Below are 9,082 nucleotides of genomic sequence, written 5' to 3' on the forward strand. Positions count from 1 at the left end.
TATGAATATAATAGTGGATGGTCCATTCATTTTGTAACTCTCAGTATTAATTCTCAATTTATTCTTCACTACTCCATACACTACTATTATAATTGATGGCCACTACTATTGAAATTTATTTCTCCATTTATTTAGATGGTTTTTTCATTTACAATTTGTAGTCTATAAATAGAGGCTTTGTAATCTTGTATTGTACACACATGAGAAATATATGAATGAAGAGATTGTCATCTTTTATGTTCTCTCTATCTTATTTATTCTTGTTTGTGTTTGTTTACTTTTATTTTATAACACGTTATCAACACGAGAACTCTACTAGTTGAAGATTCGAGATAACTTTGATATTTTTTTTTCAATTCTATTTAAATAAATAATACTTCCAATAAGTAATTGCTAAATGAAATAATTTATTAATTTATGTACATTTATTTTAAGATGTTTAGTATGGTTCATATAATTTTATATGAAGTGTATTTTTTTTAATCTTTCGGAAGAAGAAGATTTAGAGAAATCTTCCTGAAGAAGATATATATGATATAGAAAATTAATATGAGAAGATTTTAAGAAATTCTTCCGAAGAAGAATTATATGATGTACAAATTTTATATGATGTTCATATTTTTATTTAATCTTCTTGAAGAATATTTCAAATGATATTAAGGTCTTATTGAAGAAGATATTAAGAAATATTATATGATCTGTAAAATTTATGTCATGTTTATATTAATTTTATTTTTCAATAATTTATTCTTCCGGAAGAAGATTTAAAAAAAAACGAAAAACATTTCAAGTAATCTTCCTGAATAAGATTTATGTGACTCACAAAAATTAATATGAGAAGATTTCAATATATGTTCTTGAAGAAGATTTTAATAAAGTTTATATAATGTGAAACTTCTATTTAGTAATGTAATATTCCTGAAAAAGATTCAAGAAATATTCTGAGTATGATTGAACAAAATATTTTAATTGGTTATGCTTCATTTCTTGAAGTGAATGTAGTCATATACAATAATAATATTTTTGGACAAACTCGTGAATATGGACAAGATCGAAGTTATCATCATAATGACTATCCTAAAATACACAATTCCACCAGAAGTGGAATGATAATAAGAAAGAGAAAAATTGAAAGAATAATAAAAAATGAAATTCATGTTATCATTGGTTATATATGTCATACGTTAACGTACCTGTAGTATGTTGAAACATCATATTAATCTATATTAAGCATCAGTAAGAAAAAAAAAATATTTGTGAATATGATCTCGATCTTAGTCAAATTGATGTTACTCATTTGAATGATGTTCATTTCATTAGAAAAGAAAATAAATCACTAGATTAGTAATGATATTATCTAAAATAAATAAATTAATAAATTATATTGTTAAGTTAGTGTTTATTGAATTTCTTTTATAAGACAATAAGTTTAACTACTTATTTATTCTTTTATTGCTGAGATGGTATTTATGATTTCTTGTTTCTCTTTTGTTTTAATAAAACAAAATGAATATTCTTTTTGGTTAACAATGATACCGATAATGAACCTATATATTGTTTTGATAGTACAATAAATTATTTATTTCCCTTTCTCAAATATGTATAACTTTGAAAATAAATAAAAAATAGTATTTTTGAAGGACATAATAGCTTTATTTTGAAAGGATTGGTAAACATGGTATCTGTTCAAATTTGTTGATCTAGACCCTATAATTGTGTTGTGGTTTTGGGACTTTTTGATATAAGACTTATTTTTTCTTTGAGTTACTTGATCATAAAGTCTGATAAAAGTTTTAATTGTTGATATGCTATTAGGTAAGTAGCAATTTATTTATTGGCCAAATAAATAAATAAATAATTGATTATGTAAAGCCAAAGCTAAATTTTTAAGCTACTAAGAATTGATCATGACAAGCCTTAATTGGTAATTATTTACATATTTTTGTCCATTTTTTAAGCTTAATTTTCGTTGCATAACATTATTTATTTTATTTAGTAACTCAAGAAGTCAATATTAGTACTATTTTGGGTAGTACAAAATTGATTGAAGGTTCCAAAAGAGTTATCTTGTTGTTACATGGAGGAACACAAATTTATATTGATGTTGCATTATATTTTTTCAAGTCTCAAAAAAATTTATTAAGATTTAAGAATATCCGCTGAAATGGATATTATGCTGAGACAACTAATGTTGAATATATGTATAAAAAAATGCTTATTGAAAACAAGTTGCATATGTTATCCTCCGACTTGTATTGCTCATATATTAGTATAATTGAAGCACATGTTATTGTAAACTAGCAATTTACAGATAAGAATATATTTATAGTTTGGCATGACTGGTTGAGTCATTCCGGATCAATAATTATGCGAAAAAAATAGAGAATTAATGTGAACACTCTTCAAAGAATCCGAAGATTCTTTAATATGATAAATTTGTATGTATTGATTTTCAGGGCCGGTCCTAAAGTTTTTGGGGCCCGGGGCGGGAGAAAATTTTGGATCCTTTATATATACAATTTTTTTTATGAAACCATATGTCTATTAAGTTATTTTTGTATTTTTAAAGTCCAAATAGTCGATCCGAACCGTTCAATATGATATTCATATTAGAACGTGCTTGGAGACCAAATTTTATATTTTTTTTTGGATTTTTTTACTATTTTTTAAGATAGGTAGAAAATCCATTGATTCAGAAGATTCTGAACCATAAAAACAATGGTTTTCTACCTACCTTAAAAATAGTAAAAAAAAAATGTAAAATTTGGTCTCCGAGCACGTTTTAATATGGATATCATGTTGAACGGTTTGAATCGACTATTTAGACTTTTAAAATGCAAAAACGACTTAGAAGCATATGGTGTTAAAGTATTTATGGAAGCGATTAGCCGGTCTAATTTTTATAAAAAAAATCATACTTATTTATAGAAAAATTTGAGCCATTTATACATACAAACTTTGGGCCTTAATATTTTATTTATTTTTAATATATACAATTTTTTTTATATATACACAAACATTTTTATTTTTTGAGGCCCCTTGAATCTTGGAGCCCGGGGCGGTCGCCCTGGCTGCCCAGCACCAGTGCCGGCCATGTTGATTTTATTTCTAGAACGTATACAATGTGATATTAGTGGCACACTATATCCACCATGTGAACCATTTGAATATTTTATGATTTTAATTGATGCATCAACAAGATGATCACATGTATGTTTGTTATCAAATCGCAACCTAGAGTTTGCGAGATTACTTGCTCAATTGATTTGATTAAATAACATAATTTTATGATTATCCAATTATGAAAATACGTCTAGACAATGTCGAAATTAATGTTGAATATCCTGTAGATGTTCGTATATAAAAATAAGATATGATATTTTACATGTAACAAAACTAATTCGCATCATGCCAACTAGCTATTATAAAGCTTCCCATTATAATTGGTTTTTGGTCACATACCTATTATTTCCCATATAATAATTTTTGAATGTGTAGTATATGTTCTAATTGCTCCACCACAACGCACTAAAATGGGATATCAAAGAAAGTTGGAAATTTATATTGAATTTGAATCTCCATATATAATAGAGTGTCTAAAACCATTGATGGGGGATTTATTCATGGCTAATTTTGACAGTTGTGATTTTGATGAATAAAAATTTCCAACCTTAGTGGAGAAAACTATCAGCTGGAAAAAATATATTAGTATGAATTATCATTGTCTTATTTTGATTCTTATACTGAATAATGTGAACCAAATGTTCAAAAGATAATTCATTTGCAAATATTAGCTAATAAATTGTTAGACACAATTACAGACTCAAAGAAAGTGACCAAATCACATGTACCAGCTGCTAATGCTCAAATTAAAGTCAATGTCTCTATTGGACAGACTAATGAAATTATAACACGCATGAAGCTTGGAAGATCAATCGGTTTCAAAGATAAAAATTCTCGAAAAAGAAAAGGAGCAAAGAATGAAAATGGTCAAATCGGAGATATGATAATTTCAGATAAAGCTCCCTAAGATAATTAAATTTATAAATAATATTGGAGTTCTAACAGAAACTCAGGTATTTGAAATTCATGAAAATAAAGAGATCTCGATAAATTATATCATGAATGTTATAAGATGGAACCGAGATAAAATTGATATCAATGATATTTTTTGTATAGAATATAGTGCTAAATATAATAAATATCAAGGATCATGGCTAGAAGTCTATTAAAGAATGTCGAAAAATAAATAATTGGCCCAAATGGAAAGACGCAATTGAGATAGAGTTAAACTCTCTTGAATAATAAAAGTTTTGGACCTGTAGTCCCAATACCTGAAGGCATAAACTATGAATGATAGAAATTGATATTTTTGCAAAAACAAAATGAGAAAGGTGAAATTTTGAGATATACTCACATGTGATGGATGTAATATTTTTTCGGTAATTAACTAATCTGGCAATACATGAAGGACTTGATTTGTGTCTAATGGTTGTTGTTATAACCTATTTATATGACACGTTTGATAATGACATTAATATGAAAATCCCTGAATAATTTAAGATGCTTGAAGCATGTAATATAGGATATGAAGAACATTATTCGATTAAATTGAATAAATCTTTCTATTGATTAAAGTAATATGGACACATATGCTATAATCGTCTAAGTGAATATTTATTAAAATATGGATATAAGAATGACATGATATTGTTAGTTTGTAATAATCTAGAAATCAATAATATGATAATTTTGATTATATAAAGCTTTGTTCATGAATTAGATGATTAATATCATTTTGTTGCCTTTAGTATTATTACATTTATGAATCATTTCGAGTTCATGACTGGAATTGTGAAACTTCATAATATAGATGGTAATACTCTAAAAGTCACTGACCGAGGTAATTAGCAGGAACACTAATTACCACGATAAGGTTAGTATGTGGATTAAATGATAGTCAAGTTTTACAGACCATAGACAAGGAGTTGTCATTTTAATCACATAGATATATGTTCTAGGAACATGATATCTGACAGACCCCGAATGAAACATTATACGAAATTATGTTCGTGTCATTAATGCTTTCATTCAGTGTTAAGTTCTAAAGTATGAGGTATTCATCTTTCCTACATAAGAGATGTATCTGTGACTGTTACCTAACGCTATTTGTAAAAAGTAGCTATAACGGTAGCTCTTCGGTATACATAACTTATGCTGAGGAAGTGATGGTCTACCAAAAGTACTATTGTCCCTCGTATTTTGTACGAGCTATAGCATCACTGGGCCCCTTGATATAGTAAGATTATCAGCGCGCGGTATGATTACAAGAGTAATCATATTTGATAATATGCTCAAGATCAAGAAAAACTTAAGTTTACAAGGATGACACACACCTACCTTGAAACTAATCTGATAGTTATGTGACAAAAGAATTAACACAAGTAAATTATTTACTGGATCGTGATATTGTACTGTACAGCATCATCTGTGTAATTGGATGGTCATGATGCGTTTTGCCAGATGCCTCTCATGATTATAGAAGTTAAAACAGTTTTAATTCTATTTACCAACATAACACAGATCCTATCGGGTCACACAATATAGGAGTTAATCGGAGAATCTTATTGTGATTGATTATAAATTGGTTATGATCAATAGTAAGATGATTATAATTAATCATACTTGTTATAATTAATATATAAATGTCATACGGATGACAAAGCAAAACCACTGGTTAATTTATAAACATGTCGGACACGTTGTATAAAAGTTACTGAAACAACAACCGCAAGAAATATAATTGTTCAGAATAATTATATGGATGTTAATTGAATTCGGGCCAAGGGCATTTTGGTATTTTTACATGTCATTCTTATCCACATGACACGTCATCGATCTTATCCACATGACATGTCATCATCCTTATCCATTCAATGGCATATCTTGTAAATAGGCATATGTTGAGGGGTATTTCGGTCTTTTGCGAACCTCCTCAAAAGTATATAAATAGAGGGGTACATGGAGAGAGAAACTCACTAATTCACTCGTATCGTTTCGTGTCGAATCGAATCGGTATTTTCTCTCTTTCTCATTTTCTCTCCCAAATAGTGTTTCGGTTGAGAAAAGAAAGTTATACGTAGTTGATGTATAATCTTGCGGGTTGTTGATTAGTAGATTTACGGGATCGGTGAATAGTGTTTTTCTGAATTTCACGGTATTTCAGTTTTGCTTATTTGTGAAACTGAGTAACCGAAAATTTGTGTTTATGGGTTTTCGTTTTTTCCCTGTAAATAGTGTTTTTGCATAATTCTGCAGTTTACGGTATTTCTAGCAAAAGAAATAATACATTAAAGGAGATAGAACAAAACATATTTCACCAAAATTATTTTTCACACATGATTTTGAAAATGATAATGTTATTAATGTTCAACAAATCTGTTCAAGTGAAAATCTAGCAGATTTATTCACTAAGGCGCTCCATACTCGAAAATTTAGTTCATAATATTAGAGTTCATTGATTTACAGATCTTGATTGATGTTGTCATGAAGGGGGGAGTTAATATGCATCATATTTTTCTTAACCATGATTTTTTTCCACTGGGTTTTCTTGGTAAGGTTTTAGCTGCATATTTAAAATAATAATGTACTATTTTTCCTTCACTAGGTTTTTATGTCATATGGTTTTTTCTATTAAGGTTTTAATGAGGTATATTCTTATTAAATGGACATCCAAGGGGGAGTGTTATGAATATAATAGTGGATGGTCCATTCATTTTGTAACTCTCAATATTAATCCTCAATTTATTCCCCACTACTCCATGCACTACTATTGGAATTGATGGCCGCTACTATTGAAATTTATTTCTCCATTTATTTAGATGGTTTTTTCATTTACAATTTGTTACCTATAAATAGAGGCTTTGTAATATTGTATTGTACATACATGAGAAATATATAAATGAAGAGATTGTCACCTTTTATGTCCTCTCTATCTTATTTATTCTTGTTTATGTTTGTTTACCTTTATTTTATAACAATAAAGCATATATTTACTTTTATTAAAGATAAAAAATATAACCTATTTAAGAGAAGTATTAAGTTTTCTAATTGATAGATTTTGAGAGCAGTTCATTTTTTTACTTGTAATGCATACACAAGCATATACATAAATGTGTATGTGTATGAGTCACAAGTAGATGAATGAATCATTTGTTCTAAAAAATTAATCAATTATAAGGCGACATAATTTTCTCACACATACTATATATTTTTATTTTTTAATAAGGAATAAAATTAGTACTATATATATTTAAAATAAGTTTTAATAGAAAAATCAACAAAGAGTAATTTGAAATTTAGAAGTGTAAATATGATATTATAAATATTGTAAATATGATACATAAAATTTCTCCTTTTAATTTGATATGGTCATATATTTGTTTCAATTAATCATTAAGCATTAGTTTTTTTTTCTGCCAATAAAGAACTAAAAATTGCAAAATTGCCAATATGGAGCCTTTTGATGATCTAGATAATTATTTTGTTGAAATTGATAAAAAAAAATCATGTGATATTTGTTTGATGATTGTGGCATATTTTCTTTGTTAACATTCACAGAGAAATGGACAGTCCATTATTTTCTGGATAGAGAAATAATGATATCTTGTTTGTAACATTTCTCAACAAAGATGCACAAATAAGCATTATGGTCACGCGGTTCAGCTTTTGTATGAGACAAATTAACATATCTGATATTAGGTACCACATTCTTCGTGTGTTTAGGTTTAGAATAATTATATGAATCCCTCCACTCTCATCCTCCATCATTCTCCCCATTTCTTAAACCCCCATATACCTTTTTAGAGATTATTTTTTTTTTTTCAATGTCATTCACATTTCTCACAATCTATGAGGAATTTTGTGAATCTAAAATCACGAACGTATTCTACGCAATTTTATCTTTCAAATGAGATTCATGATAACATATTTTCGGGCACATCGTCATACAAGTATTTATACCTCATCGTGTAAGTATTTATGCCTATACTTGTAAGTATTTATCCCTATACTTGTAAGTATTTATCTTCAATCGTGTTTAACTTCCATAAACTAACTTAACAAACTAGTTTAATTAAATTTATTCAAAACACTGTGGTCTTTCAAGTTTAATTAAATTCATAAGTATAAATACTTGAAAGATAATAAATTAATACTTGCAAACCAGGATATTAATACTTGCATGTCTAACTTATATGAATAGGAGGGCCACTCAAACTACATGGAAAGAATAATCATACACGTTTTTAGAGGTGGGTTTTCTTTTTTCTTTTTTCAATGTCGCCCACATTTCTCACGATCTATGAGGAATTTTGCGAATCTAAAACCACAAACGTATTCTACACAATTTTATCTTTCAAATGAGATCTATGATGACATATTTTTGGGCTCATCGTCACACAAGTATTTATACCTAATCGTGCAAGTATTTATACCTATACTTGTAAGTATTTATCCCCAATCGTGGACCCCTCATCTCCGCATCAACCTTCCCCAATCGTCCATGCGTCAACCTTTCTCTAACAAAAATAGTTGACCACATAGATATAAACACTTCAGTGCATAGGTATAAATACTTGTGATACTTTATATTAATACTTTTAAATGTCAGTAGTGTTATATGTGTAAAATACTATGTATAAATACTTAAATGACGAGGTATAAATACTTGCGTGATGACGAACTCGAAAGTATGTCATCACTGATCTCATTTGAAAGATAAAATTACGTAGAAGACGTTCGTAATTTTAGATTCGCAAAATTCCTTATAGATCATGAGAAATATTGATGAAATTGAACAAATAAAATTGGGGGGATAATGAGGGGATGAGAGTGGGGGGACAATTACCAGGGCCCTTAAGTTTAATTGGCTCACACAATTTATATTTCTCAAGAATTATATATAGTATTTGCAAATAATTAATTAAATATATACTTATTGAAAAAATACATACATGTCATGTTTGGATTTTAAAGTTATCAATATTAAGTTATTGGAGAAAATCAATAACTTTAAAAACCC

This window comes from Carex rostrata, chromosome 4 (assembly GCF_964058835.1).
Source record: "Carex rostrata chromosome 4, lpCarRost1.2, whole genome shotgun sequence".
Lineage (NCBI taxonomy): Eukaryota > Viridiplantae > Streptophyta > Magnoliopsida > Poales > Cyperaceae > Carex > Carex rostrata.